The 18,699-nt window shown below is 40.0% G+C and overlaps 2 long non-coding RNA genes across 2 annotated transcripts; both read right to left on the bottom strand.

Moving 5' to 3' along the window:
- Nucleotides 1-7,676: 7,676 nt before the first annotated feature.
- On the bottom strand, nt 7,677-13,015 carry LOC148158237 (uncharacterized). The gene is made up of 2 exons (XR_015763706.1): nt 8,259-13,015; nt 7,677-7,752 (listed from the first exon to the last, which is right to left on the bottom strand). It is a non-coding gene; the product is annotated as an uncharacterized LOC148158237 (long non-coding RNA).
- Nucleotides 13,016-13,238: 223 nt separating this feature from the next.
- On the bottom strand, nt 13,239-14,292 carry LOC148158238 (uncharacterized). Its single transcript, XR_015763861.1, has 2 exons — nt 13,821-14,292; nt 13,239-13,314 (listed from the first exon to the last, which is right to left on the bottom strand). It is a non-coding gene; the product is annotated as an uncharacterized LOC148158238 (long non-coding RNA).
- Between the last annotated feature and the right edge of the window lie 4,407 nt (nt 14,293-18,699).

Below are 18,699 nucleotides of genomic sequence, written 5' to 3' on the forward strand. Positions count from 1 at the left end.
GTATAATAGCACTTTGCATTGATCTGATAGTTTAATTACATAAATGTGACATTAAAAACAATAAATGTCTGTGTTGAGCTCATGTGACTATTTATTAAATAATTCTGCAACAAAAAGTGTTTTTGAATTAATTACAGATTCTGCAATTTAGTTGATTATTTTTTTATCCCAGTTTTCTGTTATTAGTTTAAGGTTTAAATGTTGTTTTCACTGTAGAGAGTGGCTGCACTGTAAAACTCCAAATTGGGTTCAATTTAATCACTTATTTAGCCAAAAGTCTAGCCTATAGGAAGAATATGTATCATGATTATTCTGGATTGTTTTTATATATGAGGAGAAACATATTGAACAAAAAATGCTCTTCTACAAATACTTTCCCATTGGGGCCGTTAATAGTAAAGATAAACAGCAGCGATAGGTTAGATAGGTCAGACGGGTTAACGCCAAGCGTCCTTCTCCAGACCATCTGGCAGTTTCCAGCTGTGCAAAACAAGTTTAAGGTGATTTTATGCAATTTTACTGTCAACTGGAATCAGTTCAACAAGAACAAGGAATCTAAAAGGAAGTTCTTGAGAAAACAAAATTATATCAACAAATATCAGTAATTTTTACCAGTGGCTGCATCGGTGCCACATGACGGCACTACAGGAGCGTTACGTTTCACCGTTACGTGAGACAAGAACTGGGCAGTGAGGAATGTGATGTAGGGAAATCGATAGAGGAAGACGGAAGAGTTCAGGTCAGCCAGGGGTTGGCTGGCTGGTTGGCTGGCTGGTCGGGGACTTGTCCGTGTTTCCAGACACACAAAATCATTTAAAGCTGTGATCTGCACTTCCTCCTCTCTACTTCCCACTGAGGCAGAGGTCATGAGGGACCAGAGGCAGAGAGAGGCGCGCAGGAATGAAAGGCGAGATGGTGAAGAGTCGCAGCATTGTTATTCCTTTTAAAGAATTCTGAAGGACTACATGTAAGGAGGAGGGTGGGGGAGAGGAGACCATTGAAACTGCTTTGAATTTAGGTCCATTCTGAAACAATCTCATCATTGCGACATTACATTTGCTGTGTGGATTGAAGAGAGAAAACAGGTAGAGAGCATGCAAAGCTGCAAGAAAACGAGGAAACAAAGGACACAGGAGACCAGAGAGGGAGGGGTGGGGTGGGTGTTGTGCAACAGCTTGACATTGACCAGGGTTGTCAAATGATGACGCAGCACTCCCATTGTCTCATGTGTTTGTAGTGTAACCCCTTCTTTCTGTCCTCTCCATCTCTCTCAATTAGAGCCACACACACACACACTTCTAGTCCCGTTTCCTCACATAAGTCAGAACAACGCAGTCAATGTTTTATTGACATTGTAGATTTCTTGAGACAATCGTTGATTCAGTGTGCTTGTGAGACAAAGAAAAACAGCAACAAAGGTGGATGATCTAAGACAACAAGTGCAGATTTTAAAACCGAGAATTTGACGAATATTTTGAGAAAGAAAAGCAGAAGTAAAATCAGGAAAGTAATGAAGTATTCAAGGAAATTGTTAAAATTCACAAATTTCACAGTTTCGCTTTTCTTTGTAGCAGAGCTGAGAAAGTTATTGTTTTCCATAATACTATTAACACTGCTAATTAAAAATGTGTTAGTGAATGTGTATGCTTCAATATATTTTAGACTGTGTATATTATAAACTACTAATTAAAACAGATTCTGCCCAGTGGTGCAAAAAGTGGATATGCAACGCATTGGGTGCCACAGTAGTGTGGGCGCCAAAAAAACTCCTCTGCATTTCCTGTATTTAGCAGCTATTTGTGTAAGTGTGAATAGGTTTTGTCACAATAACAAACTTTGCTTGACTTTAAATTGTCCCAGAAATTATTGTGATAAACTATTTTTTCAAGTAATATATATAGAAAATTGGATTATAAAGCAAGTTCACCCTCTCAAAGACCAATAAACTTTAATTTTGTACAGAACACTGGAACTGGGAGATATTTAAAAAAAAAATTTTTTACATTTTCTTTTTTACATTTCAAATAAAACAACCAAATGATCAAGGATTCCTGGAAAGTTATTCGATCGTATTGTTCAATTGTAAGTTATTTGGTTGTAAGTGGTTGTAAAAACCACTTACAACCAAAACCATAAATAAAACTGATTATGATGCCTTAAAAATATTAATCAGAATGGAAATTATGAAGCTTATTTTAATTTATCATGCTATTAATTGACTATTGCGACAGACTTATGTGTGAATAATATGATCAATGAAGAGGTGCCAACATTTAGTTGTTAAACATTAGTTACATTGAACCTTAGAATTGAAATTGCGAAAATAAATTTGCTTAATGGTAGCATAGCAACTCAAATTTTTTGATGAAAAGTTTCACATTAAGAAAGTCACATGAATCAACAACCGAACATTACTAATGGCTAAAACAAAGAAAAGGACGACAGGAAGTGGTAAGAGGAAGATTGGGATGGGGGCGGGGGTCAGACAAAAGAAAACTCCATAGTATAAGAGGCTTGTAGCTCCAACTCCTGAATAAGATGTTGATGTCTCCTTTGATTTTGATGGCTGATAGATCCTGAGATGGATTTTTCTCTCTCTCTCTCTCTTTAACTACAATTGAACCTAATTTATGTTTGCTTATTTGTTCCACAATTGGAAGAACTACAAATAAGCATCATGTCTATCTTTCATTTTCTTCCTTTAAGTGTTCATTAGTTTGAAGATAAGTAATTGTACACTGTTTAGATCTTGACTTCATAATTGTGAAGGACCGTAATTGTTTTGGGTTTTTTACTGAAAACTACTCTCCACATATGCTTTGTCAGGGCATGGTTGATTTATGTTTGTGTTTTTCTGTGCAGACGACTGTATTCAGTCCCTCTGGAAGCGCCTTCACACAGCGAGCATCCGCTCTCCAAACCAGCCACTTCACATTAAGCACTTCCTGAAGAGCTGAAATGAGTGGACATGATCCATCAAATATATTCCAGACTCTGCCAAGGTGGTGCGACACACAGTAAGCTGATGGATACTTTGGACTGTATTTTCAAGTAGAAATAAAGAAAATGCAAAGAGAAGAAATTTTCTGATTGGCTCAAACTGTTGACATGAAAACAGAAGCAGACAAGGAAAAAAAAATCAATAAAAGTTTTAACTGCACAGGAAACGTGCTAAATGCCTTACTTTATTGGGAAATATGACATAAATATTGGTTTCTTGAAGAGGGGAAGGTGTAAAAATGTCAGAAGAACACCTATTTTGACGTTTTTAAAGTGGAGAAAAATAAAAAAATAAATAAAATGAAATGGAAGGTTGGGCAAAAAAAAAAAAAGGGTTAGAAATAGACTGCAAAGTGGGTTCTTATAGGTTATCTTTTGTTTTTAGTTTTCAGCTTTGTACTTTTTATTTATTTTGGTTCCTGTTGCTTAAAAGGAACTGAACACTTACAGCAGAACGTGGTTTATCAGCTGAACATCTCATAAGAGCTTTAAAAAAAGCATCAGTTTACTTAAATTTACAAAACAGAAAATAAGACACATTTTAAAAAATCGTAATGATGGAACGGTCCTAATCTGCAGGGATAGTTTATTCCAGAGTTTTCTCTCTTTCCACACTGTAAAAACTAAAACTTAGATTTTACGGTAAAACGCCAGCAGCTGGGGTTGGCGAAATTCCACTGTAAAATAAAAAATCGATTTTACCCGTAATTGTTTTTTTTTTAATGGTTGAATTTCGGCAACCCCAGCTGCCAGCGTTTTACCGTAAAACAAAAAAACAGATTTTACCCGTAATTGTTTTTTACGGTTGAATTTTGGCAACCACGGCTGCCGGCGTTTTACCATAAAACAAAACAAAAAAAACAGATTTTACCTGTATGTCATAATGGAGTCTAATTTCCTAACCCATGCAGAACACCAGGCGGAGAACAGAAATCAGTTAAATAAGTTTATTGTAAACACAAAATAATGATCAACAATCGGGTTCTGGGGAAATTCTGCAATCTGGATCAATGGAGCACTGGGAGGTAAAAAAAGAGAGATGGTGAGTTCAGGGGTTGTTGAAAATGGCAGTGTCAGAATAAACGGACTGGCCTTACTTGGGTGGAGGTAGGTTTTGTCCGGGGGGAAGAATCACTGTGGTTACTGGGGCTTGGTTCAGGTAGAGGGTTGGTGCTTGACTGACCAAGAGGCTGCGGTGGAGGGCAGACAAGTAAGCTTTGGATCACAGAAGGCGAGGAGCGAGTGAGACTGACAACAGGGTAATCCAAAGAGGTTTGGTTTACTGCGGAGGTGTCAGTAGAACTCTGGCAACCAGTGGGTTCACAGCGTCATGAGGAATAACCTGAGGAAGAAGCACAAAGAGATATCACTTGAAGTCCACAACAGGAGATCACAGTGAGATGGATGGAGGGCTGGAGTACCAAATACTGGCTAACACTCTGGATCTGAAGTGTCGGCAGCTCCGTCCTCATATACTCCTCCAGATGATCTGATTAATTGCAGCTGTGCAGGAATCCAGGAATCAAAGGCAACGCCCTTGGGAGGGAACAGCCTCTTGGCACTCTCTGGTGGTAAAAGAGGGGGAAAGCAGCAAAAAGGAACCATTCCAATAACCCGTGTTCCCAACACCGTAAATTGATTTTATGGTGGAATTTTGCCAACCCCAGCTGCTGGCGTTTTACCATAAAATCTACGTTTTTTTACATTGTGGGGTTCCCAGAATTCCACCATAAAAAAAATTACACACGCCACATGCGCAGCCTGTCGCAGCACCTCGTGGACCTCTGGATGTTTGTAACTCGGCGCGGATCGCGCGCACCACCATTCACACAAACTGGACGATCTGGAAGTTGGTCTTCCAGGCGGCTACAATGTGAACCCTTAACTATAAATGCCATACTGCTGTCTTGGCTCAAAAACACACTCAACCCGAACTGTCAAAAGCGCAACAATAACTCAGCCTTCAGTCCCTGACATCACTGCTGTACCACTGACAGAGACAAAAAGGGGTTGTCAGCTAGGCGGCTTGGTTGATACACTCGGTGTTCTTGTAACTAGTCCGGCTCCTTTGCTGATTTGGTCCAGTTCATCTCCAAGACGAGGAACAAAATATGCGTCCAGTTTTTGGTTTTTCTTTGCTCTCTTTTTTCCATCCTTTTCACTTTGCTGCTTCATGGAGCTCCACTCACATTAACTTAGTCGGCTGCTGACAAGCTTTATCCAGAATGCTCTTGGAGACAATAAGGATGATCCACTTGTAATTTAATGTGTCATAAACTTACAGTGTCGTATAGTAACGAAGTAAAAGTACTTCACTACTTTACTTAAGTATATTTTGGAGTACTTCATACTTTCCTCGAGTATGAAAATTTTTGATAACTTTCACTTTTGCGTCACTATATTTCCGAACTTAATTGCATACTTTTACTCCGATACATTTTCAATGTGTGGTTTAGTTACTTGTTACAAAAAAGCGAGAGAGAAACACTAGTGTTTTGACCCCGCCTACTGATTGACTGCAACGAAGTCGGTGGCCTACTTGCCTGGGCTTGTTCGTCACCACCAATAGAATACACCTGTTTCGCTTCTCCCATTAAACACAAAGCAAGTCTCGCAATCAGCAGCAGCCACATGGAGGAGGAAACTGAGACCACATCGACTGCAACTACGTCGGACACGGCTCCAGGGGAACCAGCAGCTGCTGCTGAGAGCCCATGGGCTTATTTAAACACAATGTATTCTTTCGTGGGTGTTAAAGATGCGTCGTACCGCATGAAGTGTATGCTATGCCTGCCCAAAGATGTGGAAATTCTATCGTACAAAAACTCCCCGTCTAACCTGAAGAAACACATCGAGGTAACTTCTTATGAAATTATTATAATCCTCCTGTTTCAGTAACTATAACTTGGTAACTAGGCACTATTGTGAAATCTTGAGCATAACGTTACCTGTATCAATGAACTTTGTTTGGCATTGTTTCAGTTCCACACGTTTAACTTAGGCCTAATGTTGCCTGTAGCAGGCTACCTAGACTCCTCTGTTCAAGGGGAGACGGAAGACATAGCGATAGCAATTTAGACTAAATTTAACAAATATAGGAAAGGCATGCAAGTTCAAAACCACAAACCATTAACATTTGCTACTCTTTAAAACTGGAACAAACTTTGTGTGTGCTTCTACTGTCTTAAAGCCAAGGTTAGCCGACCTTGCAGTCGCCACAATAGCTATGTTTACATGATGGCCAATGTTCAATACCAACCAGTTTACTTGAATAACATTGTACTAGATTAAGTGTGTTTGCATTTATGTTGCAACCTAAGGAAATTAGTGTTTGTAACTGATGTGTGGGTCAATTTATGTCCAATTTATTTATTTTTTTGGTTTTTCAGAGAAGGCATCCGCACCATGTTCAGAAATACATTGAATTGACCACAGCAAAGGGCAAAAGGGCCAGTGGACCACCCACCCCCGCCAGCAAGCAGGCCACATTGACTCACACCTGGGCCATGACTCCTCATGGCCCAGGTGAGGAGCCTTCTCAACACTCTCAAGAGTGTTGAGAAGGCCATTGTCAAATATGTTGTACATGAGCTGCAGCCCTTCTCAGTAGTCGAGCAGGAGCCATTCAGAGAATTCATCAAGGGCCTTGTCCGTAATGCCAAGATGCTGTCACGGGTGATGCTCACATCCAAGATGGAAGATGGCTTTAAAGAAATGAAGTCTGCGCTGATTGAAGCGATGAAGGGGGTCGACTACATAGCTACTACTACTGATTGCTGGTCAGTGAGAAGGTGAGGGTTCATTGGCGTTACGGCACACTGGATCGACCCGGATAATCTTGAGAGATGTTCAGCAGCCTTGGCATGCCGACAGCTGAGGGGATCCCACACTTTTGATCTCTTGGCCAATGTGTTAAATGACATCCACGCAGAATTTGAAATCAGAGGCAAGATTGTGAAGACAACCACTGACAATGGTGCAAACTTTGTGAAGGCTTTTCGAGTGTTTGAGGAGGACGAAAACAACAATAAAGAGGGAGTTGAAGCTGAAGCGCAGTCTGAAGATGGAGATACTGGAGTGCCTGAAGAAGTTGTGGAGTACATTGACACTGCAGCTCTGCTGCATGAAGATGATGGGTTTGAATTCCAGCTGCCAAGACACCAACGCTGTGCTTGTCATATTCTAAAACTCATCGCCAGTGAAGACTCCACCAATGCAAACTCCAGTGATGCGTACAAGAAGCTGCACCATGCAACGTTTGCCAAGTGCTATGGCCTGTGGAACAAATGTGGAAGATCCATACTTGCAGCAGAGATGGTTGAGGATGTCTGTTCTCTTCAACTTCTAAGGCCAAATAAAACAAGGTGGAACTCGTTGTTCATGGCCGTGGAACGTCTACTCAGGATTTGTAAAGAGAAGGGAGAGGGATCCTTAAGAGCTATTGCCACTGACCTGAAGGTCCCAATGTAGGTAGGCCTAAGGCTTTTTTCTTAAGTAAAAATGGAACTGCAGATAAACAAATGACAATGTGAATAACAGCGTCTATAAACAAAAATCACTGGAAATCTATCAGTGTCAAGTTCTTTTCTAAACTGTGCAACTTCCCCACTTGAAAAGGGATGGATGACCCCATGCAGACTCTTAATGACAGGGATTTTACTCGAAGGACCAAACAGTTTTCCTTGCTTTTACTTCCATTTAATTCAGTGTATGGACATGTTCACCATTGATCCAGAGGATGCAGGTAAAAACCTTTAAACAAACCCAAAAAATAATAATTACTAATCTGTATAAATTAATTTCACTTAGTTGCAAATTATATAAATAATACCAAGCAACCCATCACAAATTAAATATACAAAATAATCAAAATTAAATACACAAATAACCAACCTTATGTTAACTTTAACTTAACTTTAAAGTGCATTTCAAGTTAATATTTACATTTCATACACATACATTTCTTAACATACAAACATCTGCTTCTCAACATTAATAATACATATTTATCATAAATTTAGCTTTAAATTATTCTTTGAAGTTGATCGTAAATTAATTAACAATTGAACTTGTTACCCAAGTCCATTTCATCAATGCAATAATCAATTCAATCATAAAAGTCCATCAGTCAATGAACGGCAAGCGTCGCCGCTGCAATCCACCACCTCAGTTCAGCTGTCACTAATGATCCGATCGGCCAAACTGGATTGTAGACAACTTTGCGGTCCGATCTCATAACAACACAGTTTATGTCTTACCGGCTGCCTCTCTGCTCATCTAAAAGATCATCCAGTTGTACACAGGTTGACTAGGATCTGTGATTCAAAAAGTCCCAAACTCCTGTCCTCTTTGTTTGGCGGCTTTAACTTCCGTCTTCTCTTTTTTTTTTCCTTGTCCGTCCCGCTTTTAAGTCCGTGTGGGAACGCACGACTTTTTTTTTTTTTCTTCTTTCTGATTTGACTTCACACCTCCCACTCGATCTTTCCATTAATCAATGGGAAGATCGCAGCCCATTGTCATCTTGGTACATCTGGAGTTTTTTACTCTTTGGTTTGACTTTCCATTTGTTCCTCTACAGGTATTAAGACAATGAGCCTCCTAACATCCCTGTGAAGAATGGTGGTCTTGATTTTGTCTTTCTTTGGTGGATGAGTTGGTCTTTGCTTGACATGTCTTGTTATAGGGGTGCAATAACTTGGGACAACCTGGACATTTACGTCCCTCACAACACCCTTCTTGTCAGGACTTGCACTTACAACTTTGCCCAGCATAAACTGCCCTCTAAGTGCATTTTGGTCACACAACCAGACGATGTCCCCAACAGCCACATTTCTCTGAGAAGTGTGCCACTTGCTCCTCACAAAAAGGTTAGGACCAGCCAGTTGCCTCCAACTTTTCCAGAACTTGGTGACCTCATTTTGCATAGCTCCAAGTCGTTTGAATGAATAGCTGGAAAAATCAAACATTCTCACATCACCACTCTGAGATGCTCGTCCAAGCAAAAGACTGTTAGGTGTTATGTACTGAATACAACCCTCTCGACTTTGTATTCTCGCATCAATTGGGCGCTCATTTGCAAGATTGGCAGCGTTGTACAGAATTCTATGAAATTCACTGAAAGTCAGTGTAAATTCTTGACCAAGACTCTGGAAAGCTTTTTTCACAATGCCAACAGCAGCTTCAGCAGCTCCATTTCTGTGAGGTGAGTCTGCGGGAAGGATTTTCCACACCCATTCAGTCCCATTCTTTGCTGCTGCTTCTTCCAAATCTGATCTGTTTTGGGTGCTCAGGTATCTGTACAGTTCCTCCAAAACTGGTTTGGCTCCAACAAAATTGGTCCCTGCATCAGACCAGATCTTTTGTGGGTGACCTCTGATCGCAGTAAATCTCTGATAAGCCATCAGAAAACTTTCAGTGGAAAGCGAGTTTGCTAATTCAGTGTGAATAGCTCTGCTGGCCATACAACAAAAGACGACTCCCCAGACCTTAATCGTCACCTTTTTTTTGACGTCATCTCTGACATGATAAGGCCCGAAGAGATCGACTGACGTGAATTTAAAAGGAGGAGCAGGCTCAGCTCTCTCAGGTGGCAAATCACCCATCACCTGCTGACACCTCAGAGCTCGAGCTTTCCTGCAGATAACACAGCTGTTAACAACCTTTTGAGCTATCCTTCTTCCTTTTACAACCCAAGCTTTTTTTCTCATTCTCAGTAGGGTTCCAGCGATTCCATCATGTGCAGCATTGTGAGATTCTCGGCCCAACAATGTTGATACCCAGGCATCGTGGGGTATGATGGGAACTGCAACTTTATCTTCTCTGAAGATCTGTACTCTGCCACCACAGACTAATAATCCAGACTCCTTTTCTCGATAAACCACCAATCTATCTGTGGTCGTGTTGGGAAAGTTGGTACCAATCTGAGCAGTGAGGAAGATGTCCTTGAGAACATCTTCTCTTTCTCTTACAGAGATTACTCCTGTTGAGCAGACTGCCTCCCACTTTGGCTTACTTGCAGCTTGATTTTTTTCTGATGAATCTTTTTGCCGCTCTCCAAACCCAGGCAATTGTCTTGACCAGTCGTGTTAAACTGCTAAAGCGGTTAACATCTACAAGGTTTTGTATGGGTATTGATGGTCGCTGCTTCTTTGCCAGGACCTCCATCTGATCTTGAGGCAGCTCTTGTTTGAGCTCCGACCCCTTTATCCCGGCCCTTGTTGTTACAGCAATGAATGCCTTCTTTTGCAACTTGGTGATGCTTTCTTTTGCATCAGTGACAAGTTGTTTGGATGATTTAATTGGCCACTTCTCAACTGGAAATTTTAGAAATGCTGGGCCTTGTTGCCACTTAGAGTCAAGATCAAGATCCTGAGGGCTGGCTCCTCGGGTAATGATGTCGGCAATGTTTTGATCCCCAGGAATCCACCACCAATCTTGGATTCTTGTGTTGCTCTGAATCTCTCCAATTCTATTTGCAAAGAATGTTTGAAACCCATAGCTCTCTCATTGAATTGCTCCAAGAACTGTTTGACTATCAATGAGATGATACCATCTCTCAATTTTGATTTGGCTGTGCATCTCAAAGTACTTCTTTACTCGTGATGCGAACACTGCTCCACATATCTCTGCTTTAACAGCCTCACCTTTTTGATCCAATGGAGTTAGCTTAGCCTTGGATTCCACCAGCCTGATGATTGGGTCTTGAACTGATCCCCACCTCAGATACAACACTGCTCCATAAGCATTCTCACTTCCATCTGAAAATGTAATTGCTAAACAGTCACTGCTGTTCTGAAAAGGAGTTAATGCTCTGTCAAAATGGATCTTACTAAGCTGAGTGTACTCTTCAAAAAGCTTTATTGCATCTTCTCTAAGATCTTTTGAGAGTGCTAAATCCCAGGTGTCTTTTACTTGGTTACTCACATTCTTTGCCTCTTGGAAAGCTTTCCGCACCAGGATTGCACCTTTCTGTTTTGCAGGAGTTACCAAGCCAACTGGATCATACAGACCAGACACCTGACTGAGGAGCTCTCGCCTTGTCAAAGGGTTTGGTGTTTGACTTCTAATTTGGTCCAACTGGAGGTTTTGCCCAAGTCGCATCTTTTTTTTTCTTTTTGAAAAATTTATACTGACCATGACATGGAGTTTATCCTCCTCTACAATACCCCAGACCGAGTGGTTTATTGTCCTCCTCCCGCATTTGGTTTGGTAGAACCATGATCTTTGGTTTCACTTCATCCTGCTTGTTGCAATCTTTCCTCCCACTTTGCCCAGAAAACACCCAAGGTTTGAGTTTGAAGCCTCCAGCTTTGAGAATGTTTTTCACATTTTCTGTGATTTCCTTTAACCTGTCTGGGTCATTGTGGGACGTCAGGATGTCGTCAACATAACTGTTATTCAAAAGGACTTGCCTCTCCTCTTCAAGATGAATAAATGAGGGTAAACTTGCAGTTTCCCGCATTGCCAGCTGTGCAATGCATCCTGCTGGTTTGTCTCCAATGTTCACTCTTGTAATTGCATAATCTCCAACTTTTTCATCCTCAGAATCACGCCAAATAAATCTGTGCAGGTGAACTTCTCTTTCCTCCAGCCAAACAGAGTTGTACATTTTCTTTATATCTCCTAACGCAGCATAAGCTCCCTCTCGGAACTTTAATAGGACTGCACGGATCTGGTTCAGAACATCTGGGCCTTTCATCAGTAGGTCATTCATACTTTTCCCCTTAAATTTTTGACTGCTATTCCACACAAGTCTGACAGGAGTTGTCACCGAGTGTGGATTTGGAGCAATTAAGTGGCTTACATACCACACTGGGCCGTTCCATTTGTCAATTTCTGCCTCAGATAATTTGATTGCAGCTCCACGTTGAAGCATGTCATGCACCTGTTCAGTGTAAGCAGCTTTCCATGCAGGTTCTTTAGCCAGCTGCTTTTCTGTCCTAAAAAATGTGGCTTCAACTGCATTTCTGTTGTCTGGTAGAGATGCTGGATCTTCTAACCATGGGTACCTTGCATGCCAGTGAGGTTCGTCTGTGTGGCTGTCTCCTTCATTGTAGGTGAGGCCTTCCTTCACTACTTCAAGCTCCCTTTCTTCAGCAAGCGTCATTTCCTTTCCTCCTGGCTGACAGTTTCCACAATGGCAACCTCCACATTTAGGTTCACAAGCTGCGCCAATACTGTCCCATCTCCACCACTCCAAGAAATTTCGGCTTGTAGTTGCAGTCTTTGATGACTTGAGTTGGATGGAGACCAGGTGATTTAATGATGGACCTTGTGGGATTTCATGAATGAATTCCTCATATTTCACAGCAGCTGCCCTCATCGACCTCCTCAAACAAGTTCCTCAAACAGTTCTGGATGAGTTCCTCCGACCACTTTTCCTAAGGGGCCATCCCACAGTACAAGGTCCCCCACGACTCTAATTTTTTGTGGTGTCAACTGACCTTCCCTGTGGCTAATGAGTAAGCTTATTTCTCTTGGTCTTACAAGTTCATCCAGTGGTACGTCTGGAAAAAATCTCTGTAGCTGTTTTGCTTTAACATGCTTATGAATGTCTGCAATGCTGTCAAGTCCATAACAAACAAGCTGATAAGGTTTAAAGGTGCCTCTAGGGGTTTTCACACGAATCTTCAGGAGGTAACGTTTCGTCTCCACACAAGCTTTCATCCCTCCAACTCCATGGACAATGAGTGTTATGTCCTCACTTCTGAGGTTTAATTTATTTGCAGCCTTGTGTGTTATGTAATTTGTATCTGACGCCAAATCAATTAATGTGCCGATCTTTTGTCCAGCATTTGCAGTTACTTCAAGAAGCATCATTAACACTGGCAGTTCCTGCACTTTACTATCCATCAGGGAATTTGACTGATTCTGGGTTGTATTAAAGACTCTAGACGCAGTATTTGAAAATACATCTCTACAATGTTTGGCCAACTCAGGTGGCAATTTCTTAAGAAATTCTTCTTGATCTTCTGTGTACTTTCTGCTACTTTTGTCTTCTTCTGAGCTGGGTCGGGTTCTCCTCTGAACTGTGTTGGCCTAAGGCTTTTTTCTTAAGTAAAAATGGAACTGCAGATAAACAAATGACAATGTGAATAACAGCGTCTATAAACAAAAATCACTGGAAATCTATCAGTGTCAAGTTCTTTTCTAAACTGTGCAACTTCCCCACTTGAAAAGGGATGGATGACCCCATGCAGACTCTTAATGACAGGGATTTTACTCGAAGGACCAAACAGTTTTCCTTGCTTTTACTTCCATTTAATTCAGTGTATGGACATGTTCACCATTGATCCAGAGGATGCAGGTAAAAACCTTTAAACAAACCCAAAAAATAATAATTACTAATCTGTATAAATTAATTTCACTTAGTTGCAAATTATATAAATAATACCAAGCAACCCATCACAAATTAAATATACAAAATAATCAAAATTAAATACACAAATAACCAACCTTATGTTAACTTTAACTTAACTTTAAAGTGCATTTCAAGTTAATATTTACATTTCATACACATACATTTCTTAACATACAAACATCTGCTTCTCAACATTAATAATAAATATTTATCATAAATTTAGCTTTAAATTATTCTTTGAAGTTGATCGTAAATTAATTAACAATTGAACTTGTTACCCAAGTCCATTTCATCAATGCAATAATCAATTCAATCATAAAAGTCCATCAGTCAATGAACGGCAAGTGTCGCCGCTGCAATCCACCACCTCAGTTCAGCTGTCACTAATGATCCGATCGGCCAAACTGGATTGTAGACAACTTTGCGGTCCGATCTCATAACAACACAGTTTATGTCTTACCGGCTGCCTCTCTGCTCATCTAAAAGATCATCCAGTTGTACACAGGTTGACTAGGATCTGTGATTCAAAAAGTCCCAAACTCCTGTCCTCTTTGTTTGGCGGCTTTAACTTCCGTCTTCTCTTTTTTTTCCTTGTCCGTCCCGCTTTTAAGTCCGTGTGGGAACGCGCGACTTTTTTTTTTTTTCTTCTTCTTTCTGATTTGACTTCACAATCAGAAATGTCAATTTTCTATTCAGTTTTATAATCCTTGGTTCCATCTAACAAAAATCCGGATGCGTCTTCTTTTTTTGTCAACACAGGTTGAACCCAGCTGAACTTGCATTTCTCACGGAGTATGCTGCTGTAATGAGCCCTGTCGCCAGGCAACCAACATACTGCAAGCAGAAACCAACGCACAAATAGGTTGGCTACTTCCGACAATTCACCTGCTACAGATTAAGCTCGACAAAGTCAAGTTGCTAAATAAGCTGCATTTCCCTCCCAATTCTTTTCTTTTGCATAATGACCAATATAAAAAATATTATTCAAACCGCATTTGCCTTTTCAATACATTACTTGAGTACATCCATTTTTACAGTAATTTCCATACTTAAGTACAAGACGTTTCAGATACTTTAAGACTTTAACTCAAGTAACATTTCAGTCAGTGACTTGGACTTTTACCAAAGTCATATTTTGGAGCGGTACCTATACTTTTACTTGACTCTGAGATTTCAGTACTTTATACAACACTGTAAACTTAAATGTAAGAGTGAAAACGAAGCCAGTCATGTAGAACAACATTTTATTCAATATTTTACACCCACTATGTCACTAAAATCAGTGGGTCTTTGTAAAGTTTTTAGCAATCATGAGTCAACAATGACTGGAGCCAGCCTACTATATAATCTACTGGGGTACAATTTTATATAATCCTACATATATCATACTCAACAGGAGAGAGCCTGCCTCATCAGTAATGACAAAGGCTTGGATCCCTGAAGTCAAATGCTATCCCCCCACCCCCACTGTAGCTCTGCCACTGCTGTCGACCTAAACTCCCAGTATTTTACATTATTTTCTAAAATACGGTAAATGTTTGTGAACTACAGCTGCCGGTATTTTACCCTATTTCCTAAAATACGGTAAGATACCGGCAGCTGTGGTTTTCCCTTAGCAAAATTGGCTATATCTTTTTGGTAAATTAAAGATGCTGACGGTAGTGAAAAATTAGGTGGAATCGCCTTTTATCCAACTTCACCTTCGTCCAAGCAGCAGGGCCTACCATACAGTTCTCTAAATGTGACAAATCTATGGTTGACCTAAAATTAAATAATCCCAAATACATAATTTAATCAAATTCTCTCATAATGATGGTGGCGTCCGCTTTAGGAGTTTACCTAGCAATTGGTAGATTGCCAGTTTGATACCTCGTCTTCCTTTGAGATTTCAGTTTGGTATATCAAAGCCGTTATAGATTTAATTACTAAAAAACAAAGTATCACACCAGCATTCTAATCTATGTAAATTACTTTTGCAGTCTGGTTTATGGTTTTACATCATAGATATAAACATCAGCAAGGGGTGCTGCGGTGGCGCAGGGTGAAGCACAACCCATGTGCTTCACCCTCACCGGCCTTAGTCCTCATGCTGGTGGTCGCAGGCTCAATTCCTGGTGACATTTGCCACATGTCTTCCCCCTCTCTCATAACCCTCCTTCCTATCAAGCTACTTTTGAATAAAGGCCACTAGAGCCAACAGAACCTTTAAAAAAAACATCAGCAAAATTTGGAATTTTGGCTGATTAATTCCATTCATTTTAAGGTAATTAGCTGCAGAAAATATTACAATTTTTTTTAAATGAATTTTATAATTACTTAGATTTTTACTATAGATTTCTCTGTTTTCTACATTTCAAAATCACCTGCAATAAATGTTTATGGAGTTATTGTAAGTCCATATATTTTCTACAGTAATTAAGTGCTTTTTATATTAAAGTCAGCAGCTGTAACTATTTTAATATTTTTTGCTGTAAATTTACGGACTTATTTTGCAGTGTTGACTGACAGTGATTCCATGTATTTTCTATGGTAATAAAATGTTTCGGATTTTACGGTCAGAAATTGTTGTATTTCACCATTTTTTACTGTGAAATTTACGGACTTTTTTCACAGCGCACCTTATTACAAGAAGCAATAGCTCAGCAGAGCTAATCGGGATATGGAGAGTTAAGAAAACAATCTGCTGGCCTATATAAAGATTTAAAAGCAAATAATAAAATCTTACAATTGACTCTGAAACACGTAGGCAGCCACTAATGTCAGTAACGTGATCTCACTTTCATGTTCTATTAAAACGTTTAGCTGGATCAACTGTGACATTCTGATGCCAACATAAAGACCAATTTAAAAGTCTGGGCAGAATGTAATGAAGGCAACTTTAGAGGAAAGAGGTGGACTCACCTCCGTGATCATTCTTAATCACACAATAAAACAAAAGCTTAGAGGATTTATTTATTTGCAAAAGATGAAATTGTCCAGAGGCGGAGGAACGTCTGATAAAGGGCTTCATTTTACAGCTGGAAGGGACAAAATGTTACTGGTTATAAGTTCTAAAATACATGTCATCTTCCCTGTCTTTAATTTCGGACGATTTCATCCCATCGCATAGCTTCATCTAAACACTCAACATAAAAAATGACTTTCAAGGATGTTTGGCATCACATAGTGAGTGTCATCCACATAGCAATAAATTATACATACTACGGCCATTGTAGACAAAAAAAAAAGGGAGCACATTTCTTCCCAAAAAAAACTCAGTAATTTTGAGATCTCAAATTTTCTAGAAAAAGCTTTTCAAAAGTTGAAAATGTTTGACTTATCGAGCTCAGAAAATTCCACATTTTTTCTAGAAAATTTCTGAGATTAATTTCAAAAATTCTAATTTTCTTTAACAGAAATGTACTGCTTTTGTTTTTTTCTGTCAACAATGGCCGTAATAAGCAGTCGTATAATTCTGATGATGTGCTTCAACAATTAACATTTGAGCATTGAGAGAGCAAAAAGAACTGGTCTAACAATTGAACCATGAGGGATGCCACAAGAGAGGTGAGCATTTGAGGACAATGGATCGCTCAGTCTGACTGCAGCTCATCAAATAAGCATGTTGCTATTCCGGTCCTGTAATCCTGACAGTATGGCATAACCAAGGATACAATAGCCTACCATATCAAAAGCAGAACTGAGGTCCACAAAGCAGGAAAATGGCAAAATTCCTGGAGTCAATAAAAGGTAAACGATTCTTTTTTGACGTGAAAGACATACTGGGTTCTCTACAGCAGCGTGGAAAAGAAGAGACAAATAAAAAGGCCATTTTATGGGTCTAAAATGGGATAAAACAGAATTCAATTCTGGGTCAGAATTCTACTTATCCTATAAAGAAAGAGATAAAACTGAATTATTGAATTTCAAAATGACTGTTTTTTTTTATCAAGTTGATAATAAAAGAAACAATCCAAATCTATTTGAAAGCTTAAAAAAACTTTAAAAAAAAAAAAAAAACACAGAAATAGCCCTTCCAGTATGCCAACGTGTTTCATGTACAGGTGCTGGTCATAAAATTAGAATATTGTGATAAAGTTCATTATTTTCCATAATGTCATGATAAAAATTAAATTGTCATATATTTTAGATTCATTGCACACCAACTGAAATATTTCAGGTCTTTTATTGTTTTAATTTTGATGATTTTGGCAAACAGCTCATGAAAACCCAAAATCCCTGTCTCAAAAAATTAGAATATTATGAAAAGGATCTCTGAACGAGCAATAAAAATAATCATCTGAATCAACAAAGTAACTCTAAACACCTGAAAAAGATTCCTGAGGCCTTTAAAAACTCCCAGCCTGGTTCATTACTCAAAACCGCAGTCATGGGTCAGACTGCTGACCTGACTGCTGTCCAGAAGGCCATCACTGACATCCTCAAGCAAGAGGGTGAGAAACAGAAAGAAATTTCTGAACGAATCGGCTGTTTGCAGAGTGTTATATCAAGGCACCTCAGTGGGAAGTCAGTAGGAAGGAAAAAGTGTGGCAGAAAACGCTACACAACGAGAAGAGGTGACCGGACCCTGAGGAAGATTGTGGAGAAGGGCCGATTCCAGACCAAATTAAATTTTCATCTCCATAAAACTTTTCAGCAGATGGAAGCATGAAGTGCTCCAAAATCTTCTGATAGCTGCTGCATTGATCCTGCCCTTGATAAAACCCAGTGGACCAACACCAGCAGCTGACATGGCACCCAGACCATCACTGACTGTGTGTACTTGACACTGGACTTCTGGCATTTTGGCATTTCCTTCTCCCCAGTCTTCCTCCAGAGTCTGGCACTTTGATTTCCGAATGACATGCAAAGTTTGCTTTCATCCAAAAAAAGTACTTTGGACCACTGAACAACAGTGGTCCAAAGTGCTGCTTCTCTGTAGCCCAGGTCAGGCGCTTCTGCCGCTGTTTCTGGTTCAAAAGTGGCTTGACCTTTGACCTGGGGAATGCGGCACCTGTAGCCCATTTCCTGCACACGCCTGTGCACAGTGGCTCTGGATGTTTCTACTCCAGACTCAGTCCACTGCTTCCCCCAAGGTCTGGAATCGGCCCTTCTCCACAATCTTCCTCAGGGTCCGGTCACCTCTTCTCGTTGTGTAGCGTTTTCTGCCACACTTTTTCCTTCCTACTGACTTCCCACTGAGGTGCCTTGATATAACACTCTGCAAACAGCCGATTCGTTCAGAAATTTCTTTCTGTTTCTCACCCTCTTGCTTGAGGATGTCAGTGATGGCCTTCTGGACAGCAGTCAGGTCAGCAATCTGACCCATGATTGCGGTTTTGAGTAATGAACCAGGTTGG

This window comes from Poecilia mexicana, unplaced genomic scaffold (assembly GCF_051168715.1).
Source record: "Poecilia mexicana isolate PSO_F unplaced genomic scaffold, ASM5116871v1 scaffold_7, whole genome shotgun sequence".
Taxonomy (NCBI): domain Eukaryota; kingdom Metazoa; phylum Chordata; class Actinopteri; order Cyprinodontiformes; family Poeciliidae; genus Poecilia; species Poecilia mexicana.